The sequence below is a fragment of the Anolis carolinensis genome, chromosome 3 (genome assembly GCF_035594765.1).
Source record: "Anolis carolinensis isolate JA03-04 chromosome 3, rAnoCar3.1.pri, whole genome shotgun sequence".
Classification (NCBI taxonomy): Eukaryota; Metazoa; Chordata; class Lepidosauria; order Squamata; family Dactyloidae; genus Anolis; species Anolis carolinensis.
This window is the reverse complement of record NC_085843.1, coordinates 196,394,411-196,414,266: the sequence shown is the minus strand read 5'-3', so window position 1 is coordinate 196,414,266 and position 19,856 is coordinate 196,394,411. Positions and strand designations below refer to the sequence as shown.

General features: G+C 42.3%; 1 protein-coding gene and 1 long non-coding RNA gene across 4 annotated transcripts in view; one reads left to right on the top strand and one right to left on the bottom strand.

The window, feature by feature from the left end:
• The window catches only part of zranb1 (zinc finger RANBP2-type containing 1), a 46,839-nt gene extending 43,322 nt beyond the window's left edge, over positions 1-3,517 (bottom strand). Inside the window, exon 1 of one of the 2 annotated variants that reach the window (XM_062976052.1) lies at positions 3,212-3,517. The gene's annotated coding sequence lies outside the window, so the exon portion shown is untranslated. The remainder of the gene's footprint in view (positions 1-3,211) is intronic. The other variant, XM_003218589.4, reaches the window with a different exon arrangement.
• A 1,201-nt stretch (positions 3,518-4,718) lies between these two features.
• Positions 4,719-15,345, top strand: LOC134297718 (uncharacterized). Of its 2 annotated transcripts, XR_010004577.1 has the most exons (3): positions 4,719-6,793; positions 12,750-12,992; positions 15,230-15,345. It is a non-coding gene; the product is annotated as an uncharacterized LOC134297718 (long non-coding RNA). The 2 variants fall into 2 exon arrangements; XR_010004576.1 differs by lacking the exon at positions 15,230-15,345 and having other exon boundaries at positions 12,750-13,993.
• The last annotated feature ends 4,511 nt before the right edge of the window (positions 15,346-19,856 follow it).

Genomic DNA, 19,856 nt, shown 5'->3' with positions numbered 1-19,856 from the left:
CTGCACGGCACAAACTAAACTGAATTTTGAGGTATTCTGCTCTTATCTCACCAATGCTATGGAGCCTCCGGTTGTGCAATGGGTTAACCTTTGTGCCGGCAGGACTGCTAAACTGAAGATTGGGTTGCTGACAGGAAGGTTGCCAGTTCGAATCCAGGGAGAGCATTGATGAGCTCCCTCTGTCAGCTCCAGCTCTCCATGCGGTGACATGAGAGAAGCCTCCCACAAGAATGATAAAAATCAAAACATACAGGTGTCCTCTGGGCAATGTCCTTGCAGACGGCAAATTCTCTCACACCAGAAGCGACTTGCAGTTTCTCAAGTCGTTCCTGACACAGAAAAAATGCCATTATATGGTGATATTGGTAATATACTAAAGACCAGAAGAGGGAAAAAATACAAAAGGAATTTAATTGAAAGACATATAAGACATGCAAACTCAACAAGAGAACTTTGCAAGATACAAGGTTTAGGGGTATACAATTCTCTCAAACTGAAGAAAGATACAGTCTAAAGAGCTACAGCTGTGAAAAAAATAATATGGGTCACTAGATGTTGATTTCAATGTTTAAGCAATGGTGAAGAATTTAACCACCATGTCATTAATACAAGCAGTGTTTACATCGTATTTGTAACAGAGAAAGAGAGAGAGAGAGAGAGAGAGAGTCAGACATAGGTTATCATCTATGAATAAATGAGGAAGAGGAGGGGCAGAAGATGGAAGAGGTATGACCTCACTGTAGTAAGATGTAGGGACTGCAGCACTAAATGTGGATAACTATGCACACAAAAACATCCCTCTGATGCATATGCCAAGCTGAATTCAACACATTATTGACGGATGTAGTGGGTGGGCCATAACCGAGCATCGACTGTAGCAAATCCCCCCTTCCTTGACGAATGCAGAAGTGATGCCATCAAGGCAAACCACAGTACCTTTTAAACCTCAACGCACCAACATCAAGACAAGCAAACAAGAGTTGCAATACTTCGTGGTTTCCTCCAGAAAGCCTGAGAGAGGCAGCAAGTGACTCAGTACAACATCAGGTATGCATTAATACGTTAAAAATTCAGAAAGCCAACCCTTGGCTGAGCCACCGTCATGCGCCGCATTTCCTGGTAAACAACAAGGAGGTTGCAACAGCAGCATCCCTCCAGGACAGGTGCCTCCAAATCCCAAATCATCGCAAGGGACTAGGATGGTGATGTCATTACATCCAAAACACAAGCACAGCCTTCCTGTAATGGTTGGCCCTTATCGGCACTGCCAGATAAAGCAGTTTGGAACTGTATTATATGGTCAGTATAGACTCACAGCTCACTGCAGTTCCAAACTCCATTACATGGCAGGGGTGATGGGTCCTCTCCTCAGCTCCCCACCCCAACATAAAAGTTTTAGGAAATCCTTTTAAGGATAAAATCCCAGGCTCAGTGTAAACAAAATGTGACGATGTGTTGTTGAAGGCTTTCATGGCCGGAATCACTGGGTTGCTGTGAGTTTTGCGGACTGTATGGCCATGTTCCAGAAGCATTCTCTTCTGACTTTTCACCTACATCTATGGCAGGCATCCTCAGAGGTTATGTGGTCTGTTGGAAACTAGGCAAGTGAGGTTTAATATATCTGTGGAATGTTCAGGGTGGGAGAAAGAACTCTTGTCTGTTGGAGGCAAGTGTGAATGTTGCAATTGGCCAGCTTAATTTGCATTGAAAATACTTGCAAGTTCAAAACCTGGCTGTTTCCTGCCTGGAGGAATCCTTTGTTGGGAGGTGTTCGTGGGCCCTGATTGTTTCTTGTCTGGAATCCCCCTGTTTTCTGTGTGTTGTTCTATATTTACTGCCCTGATTGTAGAGGTTTTTTAATTTTCCTGGTTTTCTCCTTTCTGTTGAAATTGTCCACATGCTTGTGGATTTCAATGACTTCTGTGTAGTCTGACACGATGGTTAAGAGTGGTCCAGAATGTCTAGAAGCAGTGGCGCAATGGGTTAAACCCTTGGTGAACTGCTGACCTGAAAGTTGGGCTGCTGACCTGAAGGTTGTGGGTTCAAATGTGCAAGACGGGGTGAGCTTCTGTCTGTCAGCTCTAGCATGCAGAGACATGAGAGAAGTCTCCCAGTAACATATCTGGTGTCCCTGGGCAACGCCTCTGTAGACGGCCAATTTTTTTACACCAGAAGCAATCTCAAGCCGCTTCTGACACGATTTTTTTTAAAAAAAAAAAACATTTCTGTGTTCTCAAATAATATGCTGTTATCCAGGTTGGTTCATCAAGTGCTCTACTATGGCTAACTTCTCTGGTTGGATTAGTCTGCAGTGCCTTTCATGTTCCTTGATTTGTGCTGCGTTTGGTGGTGCCTATGTAGACTTGACCACAGCTACAAGTCACAAAATTGTGACTGTTTTAGAGAGAAAGAAAAAGGTTCAGCTCTCAACAGATAAAATCCTAGGAGTATCTCCCATTTTAAACAAAACAGGACTGTTATTCAAAGAGAGAAAGAAAGAGGTACAACTCTCACAAGAGACAGCCCAGGAACTTGTTTTTAAAAAAATGGGACTGGCCTGCTGTGAGTTTTGTGGGCTGTATGGCTATGTTCCAGAAGCATTCTCTCCTGACGTTTCGACTGCATCTATAGCAGGCATCCTCAGAGGATGTGAGGTCTGCTTTTTAAAGGGAGAGAGAAAGAGGCACAGCTCTCTTCCTCTCATGATAAAGCCGAGGAAACTCTTTTCTCTTAAGATGAAGCCCTGTTTTAAACAAAATGAGCCTGTTTTTCAAGGGGGGGGGGGGGGAGAGAAGAGGTACAACTCTCACAGGAGACAGCCCAGGAACTTCTCCTATCTGAAATACAATGTTGTTTGGAAGGAGAGAGGACAGGGCACAGCTCTTCTAAAGGAGCGGTCTTTCTAATGCATCCTTTACCATGACAAAGGAGGCCAAAAGGAACCAAATCAAACTGCAATGGCGAAGAAGAGGAAGCAGAGGGAGGCCCTTTGGAGTTCAACCGACCTCCCTTTCCCCCCAAAAGTGCAAACAACCCCCCTCTTTTTTCCACTTCTTCCTTCAGAGAAAGAACTCTGTCCGCCTCGAAGGCCTGACAAAGTCAATGTCCCTCAGGAAAGCCTCGAAGTCCCGAAAGGTTATGCTGCCCCTCGTCCTCTTTCCCAACCCCAACACAAACAACACCATAATGGAGGGAAAGGGCTCTACTTTACCTTTCAGGGCCGCTCTTGTAATCCCGCGGCGGCGGCCTCCTCCTCCTCAGCGGCAGCAGCTGCGGCCCATTCCCCTCAGCCGCCCACCCACCCCGGCCTCCCCCCCGCGCGCGCTCAGGACATGGTTTCTTCCGGCTCTGGGCGGGCAAAAGGATGAGGGAAGTCGAAGGGAGGGCGATACCACTTTGGCCAAAAGGGGGGGGGGTAAGTGAAGAGGGCCAGGGACAGCGAGCTCTCCTGGCTCGCCTAATGGAGGCGCCGGATGGAGTGTCCCAAAGCAAAATAAACCCCCAGACGGGAGCTCGCACGTCAGCCCGCCCGACTTGATGCCTTCCCGTGCGTTGATTGGCTAGCGGGAGGAGCCTTCCCTGCCAATGCGGACGCGCCTCTTTGGAGACGAGCAACTGATGTCATCCCAGTCTTTGGGACGCCTCATTGTGAAGAGTCTGGAGGGGGGAGTTCTCCTCCCCCGCAAGGCATAATAACACTGCCCATATATTCATACACATACATGAGGGCAAAGAGGAAGGCCTAGCTCAGCGCGCCTCAAATAAACAGGGCAGAAATGGCCGGTTCAAAGCAATAGGGGAACGTTTGTTTCTTCCCCATAAAGGCTGTAGTTAGTTGCACCACTTGGTATGTACCCAAGGAGAGAGCTTTGGCCTGTACTAAGTGAACCACCAGTCAGATGTTCTAAAGATCGACACACTATAGGAACCTGGAATGTAAGATCTGTGAGCCAGGGCAAACTGGATGTGGTTATTGGTGAGAGTTTTACTGAACTATTCTAAAGCCTTTGTCTGTGTGGATCATAATAAATTGTGGCAAGTTCTTGGTGATATGGGAATACCAAGTCACCTTGTCTGTCTCCTGAGGAATCTGTATAAAGACCAAGTAGCAACAGTGTGAACAGACCACGGAACAGACTGGTTCAGGATTGAGAAAGGAATACGGCAGGGCTGTATATTCTCACCCTACCTATTCAACTTGTACGCAGAACACATCATGCGACGTGCGGGGCTTGATGAATCCATGGCTGGAGTTAAAATTGCTGGAAGAAACAGTAACCTTAGATATGCAGATGATACCACTCTGATGGCTGAAAGCGAGGAGGAGCTGGGGAACCTTATAACCATGGTGAAAGAAGTAAATGCAAAAGCTGAGTTGCCGTTAAGTATCAAAAAACCAAGATGATGGCAACCAAACTGATTGATAAATGGCAAATAGAGGGAGAAAATGTGGAGGCAGTGACAGACTTTGTATTTCTAGGCGCAAAGATTATTGCAGACGCAGACTGCAGTCAGGAAATCAGAAGACGTTTATTTCTTGGGAGGAGAGCAATGACCAAACTCGATAAAATAGTGAAGAGTAGAGTCATTGTACTGGCAACGAGGTCCACATAGTTAAAGCAATGGTATTCCCTGTCTATGGATGCGAGAGCTGGACCAGAAGAAAGGCTGACTGAATGAAGATAGAAGCTTTTGAACTGTGATGTTGGAGGAAATTCTGAGAGCGCCTTGGACCGCAAGAAGATCCAACCAGTCCATACTCCAGGAAATAATGCCTGGCTGCTCACTGGAGGGAAGGATATTGGAGGCAAAGATGAAGTACTTTTGCCACATCATGAGAAGACAGGATACCTTAGAGAAGAGAATGATGTTGTGGAAAATGGAAGGAAAAAGGAAAAGGGGCCGACCAAGGGCAAGATAGATGGATAGTATCCTTGAAGTGACTGGCTTGACCTTGAAGGAGCTGGGGGTGGCAACGGCCGACAGGGAGCTCGGGCATGGGCTGGTCCATGAGGTTACAAAGAGTCAGAAGCGACTGAGCGAATAAACAACATTGGTGAGAAGTCAAGATTAAAGATAGACATTCTGGAGGCCAATGGACTGGAATGGGCCACTTCACAAAAGACGATCTACTACTCTGGACAAGAGGAACACTGAACAAAAAAGTCCTGGCAGACCGTGCAAAAAGAATCTGTGAACCCCACTTCCTCCAAGGTGAACTGAACCACCTAAACTGAGCTCTACAGACCAATGGATACTCCACCACAGACATCAGAAGAACTGCAAAGCCAAGAACAAGCCACAAGAGTAAAGATCCACCCAGAGGAAGGATCCACCCAGAGGAAAAGTGTTCTTTCCATACATTAAGGGAACCATTGACCGCATAGGGAAGCTGATGAAGAAACACACCCTACAAACTATCTATAGACCCACTAAGAAAATCCTAAAAATGCTACGTTCAGCGTAGGACAAGAGGGATCCTCTCATCTCTGCAGGAGTCTACATTATACTATGCAGCTGTGGACAAGTCTACATAGGGACCACGAAACACAGCAATACCCAAACACAAATCAAGGACCATGAAAGGCACTGCAAACTAATTCAACCAGAGAAGTCAGCCATAGCAGAGCACTTGATGAACCAACCTGGACACAGAATATTATTTGAGAACACAGAAATGCTGGACCACTCTTAACAACCACCATGCCAGACTACACAGAGAAGCCATTGAAATCCACAAGCATGAGGATAATTTCAACAGAAAGGAAGAAGCCATGAAAATGAACAAAAACTGGTTACCAATATTTAAAAAGGCTCTAGAATCAGGACAGTAAAATAAAGAGCAACACTCAAAAAACTGGAATTCCAGACAGGAAACGATCAGGGACAGGCAAAACCTCCCAACAAAGGATTCCCCAAGGCAGGAAGCAGCCAGCCTTGGAACCTGCAAGGCTATCCAATGCTAATCAGGGTGGGCAATTTGCAACATTCACACTTGCCTCCAACATACGAGGTTTTTTTCCCACCCTGAACATTCCACAGATATATTAACCTCACTTACCTAGTTTCCAACAACCACACAACCTCTGAAGATGCCTGCCATGTATATGGGTGAAATGTCAAGAGAGCATGCTTCTGGGACATAGCCATACAGTCCAGAAAACTCAGCAACTCAGTGATTCCGGCCATGCATTGGATTGCTCAATGGTCCTGTTTTGCTATACGCCTGCAAAACGTAGACTGTCTACAGGTATCACACTCAACTCCATCAACGTTGCCTCCAAAAAATCCTGCAAATCTTTTGGGAAGACAGGCAGACAAATGTCATTGTGCTGGAAGAAGCAAAATCCACCAGCATTGAAGCAATGTTCCTATGCCATCAACTCCACTGGACTGGCCGCATTGTCTGAATGCCCGATCACCATCTCCCAAAGCAGTTACTATACTTTCAACTCAAGAATGGAAAATGGAATGTTGGTGGGCAGGAAAAGAGATTTGAAGATGGGCTTAAAGCTAACCTTACAAACTGGCATAGACACAGAGAACTGGGAAGCCCTGGCCCTTGAGCTCTCTACCTATAGGTCAGCTGTGACCAGCAGAGCTGTGGAATTTGAAGAGGCACAAATGGAGGGCAAAAGGGAGAAATGTGCCAAGAGGAAGGAGTGTCAAGCCAACCCTGACTGGGACTGCCTTCCACCTGGTCAAGAATAGGTCTTTACAGTCAACTACGTACCCACCGCCAAGACACTACACTTGGAAGGCCATCATACTCAGACAATGAGGGATCGCCTAAGTAAGCTATCAATGGTTAGCTAGAGGAGCCATAGTGATGATTTCAGTGTTGGGCCAGACCTCTAGAGAACAAAGTTCTTTTGGAAAATGGCATTTATAACCTTTTGGAAAAACATCTTTTGGAAATCTTAATTTTTTGGAAATCATGACCTTTCAGAGAAGACCCTTTAGAGTAGAATCTTCTCTTGTGGTATACAGCCAGATCTAATTATGTAAGGCAATGGTTTCAGTTGTTAGACTGAATTTTGGAGATCATAACTTTTAGAAACTCATGAGAAGAGCCAAAAACCCCTTGGTGTAGAATCTTCTCTTGTAGTATACACCCAGATATAATTATGCAAGATGAGGTCTGACCAAAGCAGAATAGAGGGGCAAAATGACGTCCTTTGATAGACACTATACTCCTTTTGATGCAGCCTAAAATCCCATTAGCTTCATTAGCTCCTCCATCATATTGTTGGCTTATATTATTCGGGCTCCTGTTTTTTATATACCCCCATAGCCTAGGATATGAGAACTTTTGTGCTAATTATGAAAGGAGATATTCAAACAGTAAAAACATGATGAAGGTCACTATGCTTTTCCATTCATCATGCATCTATCTGGCAGTAAGGCCCACTGAACTCAGCAAAACTGATTTTTTAAGGGATCAGGTTGTAAGTGTGCTTACAATTGAAGTCTTCTGATATTTTTGTTCTTTACAAAGTAAGAAGTATGCAAAATAGTTCAGGAACACTTATCCTGTTTTACATAGATAATAAGGTAAATATTTCCCATTGCAAGGCTTGGACATTTATCCTTAAAAATGAATGGCTGAAATTACACATTGAAGCCATCCACAGCTGAGCAGTTGTGAGATGATGTATCATCCTGTCACTAATCAAGTACAGATTTATTTATTTATTTATTTGCCCTATTTATACCCCGCCTTTCTCACCCCAATGGGGTCAGTATGCCATTATATGCATTACTCTTAAAAGTTAATTTCCAACTCTGGTCAGCAAAATACTGGGCTATAGGCACTTTATTTATATTCCCTTCTATCTTCACGAGGGGACTCAGAGTGGATTACAGGTACATATATGGCAAACATTCAATGCCAATATACAATTGACAAAGACAGTACATAAACTGAGGCAAGGCTTCCCTCTTTTCACCTCTGACATCTGGCTGTGCTCAACTCAGCCAGGGGGAGGTACTGTTGTTTCATTTTCCACGCTGAGAAGCCTGTTGTCCATGAACGCCTTCCTGGTCAGATTTTGCCATTATGTTTTTCAGGGCACCTTTTACCTCCCCACCAAAGTGGTACCTATCTATCTACTTACATTGTTGTTTTTGAATTGCTGGGCTGATAGTAGGAGCTCACTCTGACCCGGGCTTGAACTGCCAACCTTCTGGTTGGCAGGATCTTCTATATCTGGTGGTTTAACTCACTGTGCTAACTGCAGCCCCAAATAGTGTAACTATTACACTATGAAACACGATTTTTGTTCCTGGGCTATAAATGTCATTTCCTAATTGGTTCTATCATAAAAACATAGAAAAAGTTTATTAAACTGCAAAAACTTTTTTTGCGGGACATCCTGCAGCACATTTTGTTATAGTTTTTAAATGAATATCTCATAGAGTCTCAACCAATTTAACATGAAATTAAATGAAGTTTGGGGAGTATAACAACTACTTTCAAAATAAATACCACACAATTAAACAGGAAATAGCACTTTTAAACCAGGAACATTTTTTTTTCAAATTTTGTTACATTATGTTATTATCATCAGAGGTAGAAAACAAGCTTTCCTAATTTGTCCCTAAATACTTCATATTAAAGACCTTGCATCTCTTTAAGCAGGCAATGGACAAACTTCGGCACTCCAAGTGTTTTGGACTTCAACTCCCACAATTCCTAACAGCCAGTAAGCTGTTAAGGTAGACTGAAATCCAAAACACCTGGAGAGCTGAAGTTTACCCATGCCTATCTTAAGAGCCTTTTTAAAAATTGAACCTAGTCAGTTATCTCACAAAAGGCAGATTAATTGGAGTTAAAGGACTGCTTTAGTAGGAGTCTAAATAGACACCAGACAATTCTGATGCAAAAACCAATTCACTCCTTTCCAGAAAGCCTCAGGCTGGATTTACACTGCCATATAATACAGTTCCAAACTGTATTATATGAACAGTGTAAACATATAAGTCAGGTCAATGAAGCTGAATTGTGTTGTATGGGTCTACACAAGGCATGGGCAAATTTTTTTGCCTTGAGGCTACATTGTGGGCCCAGCCAGGAGAGGCGGGTCAGGAGGGAGGAGGACCGGACACACACTGGTTGAAGAGGGCCCAGGAAAGAACAGGGCCAAGAGGGAAAATGGCAGGACCTGAGTCATCCTCAGGTTGTCCTCCCAGCATAAGGATGGGGCTGCTCATCTCATCCTTATGCTGGGAGGAAGGTGAGACATGTGGCAACTGCCCCGATCCTCCTTCCCATCCTCCTCCTTCAATCCTCAGGCTGTCCTCTTGGCATTTTGCTAGGAGGATGGCAAGATGGGTGGCAGCTAAGTGTGCTCCAGAGGGTTCTCAGCCACCGTGTGGCCTTCCTCAAGCCATCCTCTTGGCACAAGGATGGGGTTGCTCACACCTTCCTTATGCCAGGAGGAGGATGAGACACATGGTGGCTGAGAGCGCTCCAGAGTGCTCTCAGCAACTACATGCCTTCCTCCCCCATCTTTTTGGCATAAGGACACAGCAGGCCACTGCGTCCTTATGCCAAGAGGACAGGGAAATTGAGGAAGGCCTGAGATAAGCGCCCATGCCTGGTCTACACTGACCATACAATGCAGTTCCAAACTGCATTAAATGGCAATATAGATCCAGCCTCTGAAACAGATTCCCCAGTTAGAACAACTGAAGAAGAGAAACCAGAAATGACCTCCAGTCCTTCCCACTCCTAGCAGCTATTTTTAGATAATATTCTTATAACTTTGATTTGTCTTTTTAAAATTAATTCTCTTGATCCTCTTCTTGTTCTTTACTCTGAACTATTCATAATTTTCTGAATTGTTTACTGGTAAGATCACCACTATTCATTTGTCAACTAACTGCCACCCGGTCTCTCAAAAGCCTTCTATTGTTCTTCCTTCCTTCAATTCATCTCTTCTTGTCTTCCACTGGACATCACGCCATTCCTTTTGAATAGCTTAAATTACACGTCCAACATTTCTCTGTTATTGCTACTTGTATTATGCTAATGTAATGATTAGCAGGGACCACAGATAGTGGGTTCATGCCCGATGAGCTTCCACTAAACCAGATCAGCCAGGATAGAGAGCAAAGCACTCCAGGTCTGAAGGCAAATGACAGAGGTGTATTACAATTTAGCCCAGAAGGATACAAGTACCGAGTCACCACTCGAAAATGTGCAAGCATACCTACACAAAGACATGACATTATATATACTTTGACAGCTATTCAGATTCCTGCAACTCCTCCTGACTGGCTGAGAAACAGGCCGGCTAGCATCCATGCAGGGATTGGCTGGGGGTTCCCTTTGCGTCACAGGCAGGAGGAGGGTTTCCCCATGGTAGGAAGAACAGTAGATCATTTGAGAGTTTAAAGGTCCAATCCATTGTGGGAATACCCCTGTGAAGGGCGTGAAGCTGAGGAACATGATGACATGGATATGCAGATGATTCCTTGAGTGACTTAATGTACAGTTTTTAAAAAGACAAAAGGTACCAGATAGACAGATGCTCGGTTACCCATTCAAAAGGCTGATTTATTCATCTTTGCTTAGCCTTGTCTCATAAGCCTATGGACACATCTGGTCAGGTAAACAGAGTAAAATACAGCCCTGCTGATAAAAAGATTATCTGTCTTTCACTAACACAGAGACAAGGATTTCATTTCTAGACTTGGATGACTGGAGAGATATTTTCTGATGGCTCAGTGATCTCTATTCTCAGGGGTTTATGCTGACGGAGTGGACTGGATGAACGGGTGCCTTCACAAATACATGTGATTTAATTTCATACAATATTAATCAATACAACAGACACCAGAATATCATTTAGTACATTTATTAAAGGGTTTAGTCTGATAAAGCATGGGGTACAGCAGTTGCTGGGTTCTTCTGAGGCTGTTAGCTGCTTCCCAATAGCAGAACTTCAGTGAAGCAGAAAGGTTAAAAATACAAAGAAAAAATCGTATAAATTCATGTGAAGTCTTTTAAAGGTCCGGATTAATTTGGGAGGGGGGGGATGGTTCAATAACACTACTTCTTACTCCTTCCTGTACTTAACTACTTCCACTGTTATACCTATTTTAAAATAACATTTGAATGCCCCGATCCTCTCTTTCTCACTCACTTCCAAGCATCTAAGACTCCTTACTTACTCTCAGTGTTTTCAATTCTTGCCTTCTGTTTTCCATTTTATTCCATAAATAATTGAAATTATTTACTGCTCAGAAGAATTATAGGTCACTCGTCTATTTGTTTTTCTTTTTTTTATTTATACAATTACAATAGAGTCCTTATTTAACTTTCCACTGGCATTCATTGTTATTGCCACATACTAGTAAGCAACACTATACACACACACACACACACACAAACAATTGGACTTCCAGGTCATGGCATACATGTATGCACAGAAAAAGCAAGGTAAATAAGGAATTCATCAGACGCTGTCAAATATGCATGTGCTGTTGATGTTTCACCTGTCCCTCCCATTTTGTTTCAAGATGTGTATTGTTGCTCTTGTTTGCAAATTAATTCAATAAGTCTTTTTCCTACCAATAATTTGAAGCAGTATCTGAAAGGACTGTAGCTGAATGGCAAACTCATGATCATTTTTTGTTTTGCTGGAACTCAATCCCAAAGACCAGGAGGGATCAGAAGACATTTATTTCTGTCTTTGAGGCATATTTTTTTTAAGCCACCTTGTGTCCATTTACAAATATACATTGTGAATTTCAAATCAGAGATCATGTACCACTTCAACTACTAATCATTACTTATTGGCCTATTTTCCATGTCTCTTACAAACCCAGTGCTATTGCTGGTATCTTTGATTGACCAGAACGGGGACTATGAGAGATGTATTCCAAATGGTTCTCTAATGAAAATGCTCCCCCCATATAAGTCATGCAAAATATAATGTTCACCCCCATTTCCAGTCATGAAACTCAAACTCCTATCTTTGGCTTCTTGTGGAGTACACAACCTCGGGTGCAGAATGTAGCACTGGGGTGTGTGTGTGTGCAGGCACACTTGCTCTGTTGTCTACATATCTATTATACAACCTTGCTATTATACAACTGTATCTTTTCCAGCTTGTCAGATACAATTCATGAGAGTCTTGTCAGAGTCACAATTTACAGATTTACATCAGACATTTCTTAGATCATAATAGCCTTTGAACTGACAAGGGCAAAAAAAGAACAGACTGATATATGAAAATAATCTTCTTTAGGTAGACTCAGAAAAGAAAGTGACAGGGCATCACTTCTAGTTGAAATGGCTGTAATGTATCAACAAAGGAGCTCATCTTAGACAATATTATACTTGTCTGTCACTGGCATTAGGTGGCAGGCTTATCAGACTCCTGACACAACTCCACTCTAGCAATGGCAGCTTGGCTAACAGAGCAATGGACACAAAGACAAACATTTTCAACAAATCTAGATCCGGCTGCCCCTTTTTTTCTCAGGTGTCACAATTACAGGACATACACAAGCAATATAATTAGGGCATGAACATCCTAGGGTTTATTCACCTGCTCATCTTCCAACATCATTTATGTTGGAAGTGTTCTTCTGTAGCAGGAGTTGTCAAACTTTTTCAGCTGCAGAGCCCTTTTTGAAGCAAAAGTTTCTCGTGGAGCCCGATAAATGTTTATATAGATATAGATATATATGAGAGTTGAATGAAAACTAATGCCTCCATCTTTGTAACTCCTCAACAGATGGCAGTACTCATATGTGGCAGGTACTGGCTTGTTCAGTAGACTCTCCTCGACAGTTCCATTTGGCGGGAAGCCTTAGCATTGAACGGTTGTGTTGCTAAAGTGCAAAGTATGGAACCCTGCGCAGACGGTTGGTCAATGTGACTTAAGCAATGTGCAGTCACTGAATTCTTGACAGAAGAAGGTGTCACCCCAAAGGAGATTCATCAGAGAATGCAAGCTGTTTATGGTGATTCTGTTGATGTGAGTATTGTGGGCAAATAAGTTTAAAGATGTTGAGGTGGGAACATCTGACTTGCATGACAAAGAAAGAGTTGGATGCCCTGTGGCAGCAACCACAGAGTTTCACAAACAAAAGGTTGACAGATTGATTCAGAACGATCATCATATCACTCAGAAATTTCAAGTATAATCGGCATTTCACAAGAATGTATGGGTCACATTATTGCTTTCTTGGCTATTGGAAGATCTGTGCAGGATGGGTACTGTGAGACGCTGGTTGTGGAAACAGAGTGTCGACTTCTTCCGTGACGGCTTCAGAAAACTTGTTTATCATTGGCAGAAATGTATCCAATTGTCTGGTGATTATGTGGAAAAGTGAATAGTGGTAGTCCAACTCCCTTCTGCCATGCAGGAAAAGCACAATCAAAGCACCCTAATAGATGGTCTTCCAGCCTTTGTAATAATAATAATAAGAGCAACCACAACAGCCATCTGTTGGCAAGGAAAAAAGGCTTTTGGGGTAAGGGAGGCAGGGGGAGGAGCAAGAAAGAAGAGGAAATGCTTGGTGTGGGAGTAGGAGGAGGAAACCGTGGAGGCCCTCAGGATGATTCGCAGAGCCCCAAGGGCTTCGTGGAGCAAACTTTGAGAACCACTATTCAGGAGGATGCAGTCTAATGTCCATAAGAAAGATTATAAGGATACAAATCTGACATTAGGCAAGACAGTATTCAGCAATTAGTAAGAGAACACTGTGTATTCTTAGGATTAAGTTCTGATGACCTGAAAGTGGCCATTATTGAACAAAGGAACTTCCATTGAAATCTCCAAAATGAAATTGTTGCATGAAATGTACCAATAAGTTTAATTGCACCATCTTTGGATTAAACCATATTCATATAGCAATACTAGGATGTGAATAATTGCTGTGATTATTCTAAGTTATCTGGATCCATGAGATCATCTGCAATTTTCAGCAAACTTGGATCAATCCACCCCATATTAATAAATGACAGTAATGTGAACATGGACATGCTGAAGTATGTACGGGACCACCTTCCACATGGGAACAGATGCCCTCAGTGCGGAAGAACATGCGGGTCAAAAGTAGGACTCCACAGTCACCTGCATACCCACCACCAAGACACTACATTTGGAGGACCATCATACTCGGAAAATGAGGGATCACCGAAGGAAGGAAGGAAGGAAGGAAGGAAGGAAGGAAGGAAGGAAGGAAGGAAGGAAGGAAGGAAGGAAGGAAGGCCCTCTTAAATAAAAAAGACTAGTTGAAAAACAACAAGAAGGCATTCTAATCTCCCTAGGAATGGCATTTCATAACCAATAAGACTATGTCTATGCCTTAAATATAACCCTAAAGATGGAGGAACCGAGAGAAGTCCCTTGCTTTCATACCTTCAAAACTGATCTGCTGTTACAACAGTTCCACCAGCTATCAGTCGGTTCCTGGCCACAATTCAACAGTATAGGTCATAACTAGCACTGGCTTATGTGGGAAGCCAGAGTCCTTCAGCTAACCTGAAACAAGACATACACAGCTTTATAGGTCATAACTAGCACTTTGAATACTGCCCAGAAACTGACCAATAGCTGGTGGAACTGTGCTAACAGGAGAGTTTTGTTCCCTGTAACAAGCCCAGACAATGGTCTGCCTGCAGGCATTCTGAAATAGCTGCAGTTTTTGAATACACTTCAGAGCTGCCCCACATAGAGCGCATTACAGTAATCCAAAAGGGATATAAGTAAAGCATGTGTCACTGTTGCCAGATCAGACAACTCAAGGAACAGACACAGCTGGTACAATAGCATTAATTGTACAAAAGCACTCCCAGCCACCAACGAAATCTGAGAATCCAGGCTCAGAGGTGAATCCAGGAGTGTGCCAAGCTACTAAACCTAAGAAAAGCATAACCTCAGTCAAGGAGCACCAGTATTTGTCTACGTTGTTTCCATCATTTTCCTAATCCAGTTTTGGGGCTTATTCTGCATATATTTGAGATGTAATATAATGGTCATGGGCTGTGCACCTGTCATTTCATATGAATGGAGATCTGACTTAGTGCTGTAAAGAGCATTTATATGTAATTCTCTGCTCCACCAACCTCTGAGTATACTGCCAACAGCCAAGAATAGCACTTCATTCATCTGAGCTGCATATACACAAAAGCTTATGCTATAATAATAATAATAATAATAATAATAATAATAATAATAATAATAATAATTGTATTTTGATTCCGTAGCCCACTTGTCGATGGATGTCCAGAATCAGCAGCATCCACCATGGTCCTTTTTATCCTGGGCGATGACCGAGCCAGTATAGACTTCGTTTTGGTTTGATTCTCTATAATGTTAATGGCTCTTAGTTCCACTCCTCAGCTGAGACCTCTCTGGCTTGGTTGGACCTGCCGGTAGTTACACTACCGCCAGCACAGCTCTCAGCATCATCGGAGCAGTTAAGCCCCCCCCCCCCCACCGCGATAAGGTGGCACCTACGGTCACCATGCCAGGTGACAGTCGCATTGACGAAAAACAACAGGAAAAACTCAGCCACTATCAGGACCTCAGGATTGAACTTCTAAGACTCTGGCAGAAACCAGTCCCGGTAGTGATTGGCACATTGGATGCCGTGCCAAAAGATCTCAGCCAGCATTTGGAAACAATAGACATTGACAAAATTACAATCTGCCAACTGCAAAAGGCCACCCTACTGGGATCTGCACGCATCATCCGAAAATACATCACACAGTCCTAGACACTTGGGAAGTGTTCGACTTGTGATTTTGTGATACGAAATCCAGCATATCTATCTTGTTTGCTGTGTCATACAATAAAATAATAATAATAATAATAATAATAATAATAATAATAATAATAATAATAATAATAATAAATACTTTATTTTTCTATCTCGCCACCATCTCCCCGAAGGGACTCGGGGCGGCCAACATGGGGCCAAGCCCAAAAGAAAACAAGATATAGACATATTAACATATAAAACAAAGCAAGAAAATAATAATAACAATATAACAATCAAATAAAACAGATTTAAGCACAATTATACAAAATAAAACCATAGAAGCAGAAAGGTCATAAAAACAATTTTCACCACCAAGGGATAAAATGGGGGTGGGGGCAATACAAAGTGCATAATAATTAGACTGTTTATAAAGTGCCTGGACAGATGTCCCAAGGTTTCCAGAGGAAAGGTTTGGAAAAGGACGGGGTGGGACAAGGGATAAAGTGCAAATAGCATCATGTCAATCAAGGGGTCTAAATGTCTTTTGTTTATTCGAAAGCTCACTGGAAGTACCAAGTTTTAAGCCATTTAATGAAGGCAGACAGGGTTGGGGCCAGCCTAATCTCCCTGGGGAGGGAGTTCCAGAGGCGGGGGGCCACCACAGAGAAGGCTCTCTCCATCGTTCCCACCAATTGGGCCTGTGATAGTGGTGGGACCGAGAGGAGATCCTCCCCAGAAGATCGAAGAGATCGTGCAGACTCATAGGGGGAAAGGCGATCACAAAGGTAGGCGGGTCCCAAACCATGCAGGGCTTTGTAGGTGATTACCTGCACCTTGAATTGAGACCGAAAAATGATCGGCAGGGGGGTTGACAATAATATTGTCAGTTTTCAAGATGGTGAGACTTTTTCTAATAATACTTTGCTGTTTCTTATTCTGTCTTTTCAACACTATCTGCTTTGTTAATCCTTCTACTCTTCTTCTAACTTGTGTCTGCCCTTGTTTCTGTTGCTTCACCATAGTGATTGAATTATTCCATTACATTTATATGGCTACTCTCTATGGCAGGTATTCTGAAACTCCATCCCTCCAGCTGTTTTAGCCTCTAACTCCCAGAAGCCATAGCCAGCTTGTTCAGTGGTCAGGAATTCTGGGAGTTGGAGACCCAAACAGTTGAAGGGGTGCAATTTGAGGATGCCTGCTCTACAGTTATACAGGTTTTCTACAATAAGGGTATTTAGAATGTTCTTTTGCTCTTGTGGTCTGATAATTTTTATAAAAGGTAAAGGTTTCCCCTGATGTTAAGTCCAGTCATGTCTGACTCTGGGGGTTGGTGCTCATCTCCATTTCTAAGCCGAAGAGCCGGCGTTGTCCGTAGACACCTCCAAGGTCATGTGGCCGGCATGACTGCATGGACCACCGTTACCTTCCCGCCGGAGCGGTACCTATTGATCTACTCACATTGGCATTTTTTCGAACTGCTAGGTTGGCAGGAGCTGGAGCTAACAGTGGCCACTCACGACGCTCCCGGGGTTTGAACCTGGGACCTTTTGGTCTCCAGCCCAGTGCTTTAACGCACTTTGCCACCGGGGCTCCGATAATTTTTATAGTTTTTATTAAAAATATATATTTATTATTTTCACACATAGAATCATAGAGATGGAAGAAACCACAAGAACAATTCATTCCAGCCTCTTGTCATGCAGGAATACACAACTAGAGCATTATTGAAAGATGTCCATCTACCTTCTGTTTAAAGACCTCCAAAGATGGAATGTCTGCTGCCCTCAGAGGCAGTCTTTCCTATTGGTGAACATCTCTAACAGTAAAAAAAAAATCCTAATATTTAAGTGGAATCGCATTTCTTGTAACTGGAATCCATTGTGTTGTGTTCTAATTTCTGGAGCCCCAGAAAACAAGTTTCTGACATCCTACCAGATATTTAAAATTAGCAATCATGTCATCTTTCAGTCTTCTCTTCTTTGAGTTAAATATGGGCAGTTGCCATATTTTTTTTCTCAGTTTCTTCTGTGCTTTCAGCACTGACACCATCTTTTCTATTGTTGTCGGACACAGCATCTCCTGCAGACCAAATGATTTATGGTTCACTATGGACCTTCAAACAGAAAGAAATCCCTTTATCTGACACTCAAGGCTTGATTGGAGAGGATCATCACCTTTTGTCTCAGGGCTCCTCACCTTCACCTTTCCCAGGAAATTTCCTCCTCACTCAACATCAGGACATTTAAAACAATCAAAGACTTAGTTACATCCCCTGGGGTGGACCCAGACTTTTCTGGTGTATAAAGCTGTCAAGTGTATAAAGTGTATAGCATAATGTTCACCGGGCAGGACCCTGCATATCCGCGGTCCTTACTCTAAATTCAACCTCACTATTTCCAATATTCTTGTTTTTTCCTCTTCACTTCTTAGTACATAGCATTCTGCTGCGAATTTGTTTACATTGTACAGTACACTGTCCATGTCAAGTGCTAAATAATAAATGAGCACAATCAGATGGAGAAAACAGAGTAAGCCACAGCTATGACAATGCTTGTTTTAAAGCTTTGTTCACTCCAAAATGCAGAGGAGGAGAAGAACACTAGTAATATACATTACAATTGCTATATGTTAAGCCAGAGTGGAGATTTTGGGCATCAAGGCCTTACAGTAGAGTCTCACTTATCCAACATTCTGGATTATCCAACACATTTTTGTAGCCAATGTTTTCAATACATCGTGATATTTTGGTGCTAAATTCGTAAATACAGTAATTACTACATAGCATTACTGCGTATTGAACTACTTTTTCTGTCAAATTTGTTGTATAACATGATGTTTTGGTGCTTCATTTGTAAAATCATAACCTAATTTGATGTTTAAGAGGCTTTTCCTTAATCCTTCCTTATTATCCAACATATTCGCTTATCCAACATTCTGCCGGCCCGTTTATGTTGGATAAGTACTCTACTGTATTTTGTTGTTTTCAGTTTTTTTTACTTTTCACAATAGCTCTGTGCCCCTAACTCCAGTGTACAATTACCACTATTATAATTATATTTTATTAGTATGCTGCCATTTTCCCAGCTCTGGAGCTCATTGCTCTGTTGTCAACACAGAGTTAGTGAGCAAGAGAAATTGGAGACCATTAAACTAACATCATTACAGTAAAAAATTTCAAGTTCAACCATCGGATGACTGACAAGGAACAAAAATGCATGACAGATTCCCTTCAAAGGAAATGAAGCACTCCAGGGATATGAGCAATGGAAAAATATAATTAAAATCACATGATAGAGAGGCATTTAAGTATCCTGAGCCACTCATCTTTCTACTTATTATCTCACATACATCACACTAGGTCATATATATAGCTGAAGCAATGACAAAAATAAATAATACAGTCTACAGTTGCAAAAAATAAATTAAACCTCTATTACAGTAAAGTATTTTAAAGAGTAGAGTCTAAAATGCATTTTACCTGTGTTTACGAGCCTACATCTTATGGCTGGTGACTTAAGATACATTCGTTAATTTCAATTTACTTCTCTTGCCCCTAAAACTATATTCTTTGTATAATTATTTGTTTATTTAATTTAAACATTGAAACGACACATACTGTATACCTGAACAGTGATATGAAAAAGTTGACCTATAACTGGACTAACTGTAAGATTCTATGGGTCAAATATAAAAAGGACAGTTTCTTAACCTTTTCTTTACCATAGATCCCCTTTAAATATCTTATGTTGCCACAGATTACAAAGACAACTAAATATTTAAAACCCTAATATGCACCAAATGCTTATTTAAAGTTGCTCGTCAATGGTCTTCAAATTTGGAGAGAAGAAATAAATTACTAAATTCAGAGACTCCTGGTATAATATTTGTATTGAGAAGATTCGATACATCATCAACATCATAATTACCATCATCTGTGCTTCTTGAAAATATATTCTTCCTTATTGTTTTGATCTTGTGAGAGCAACTAACCCAAAGTCCTCCTCCCTTCCTACCTACCTACCTACCTACCTACCAACCTACTTTGGGAAAACAATCTAGAAATAATCCAAAAAGGTGCAGCCGCTGGTGAGAAGGACGCAGCCATGACTACTTCCCTTAGTCACTTA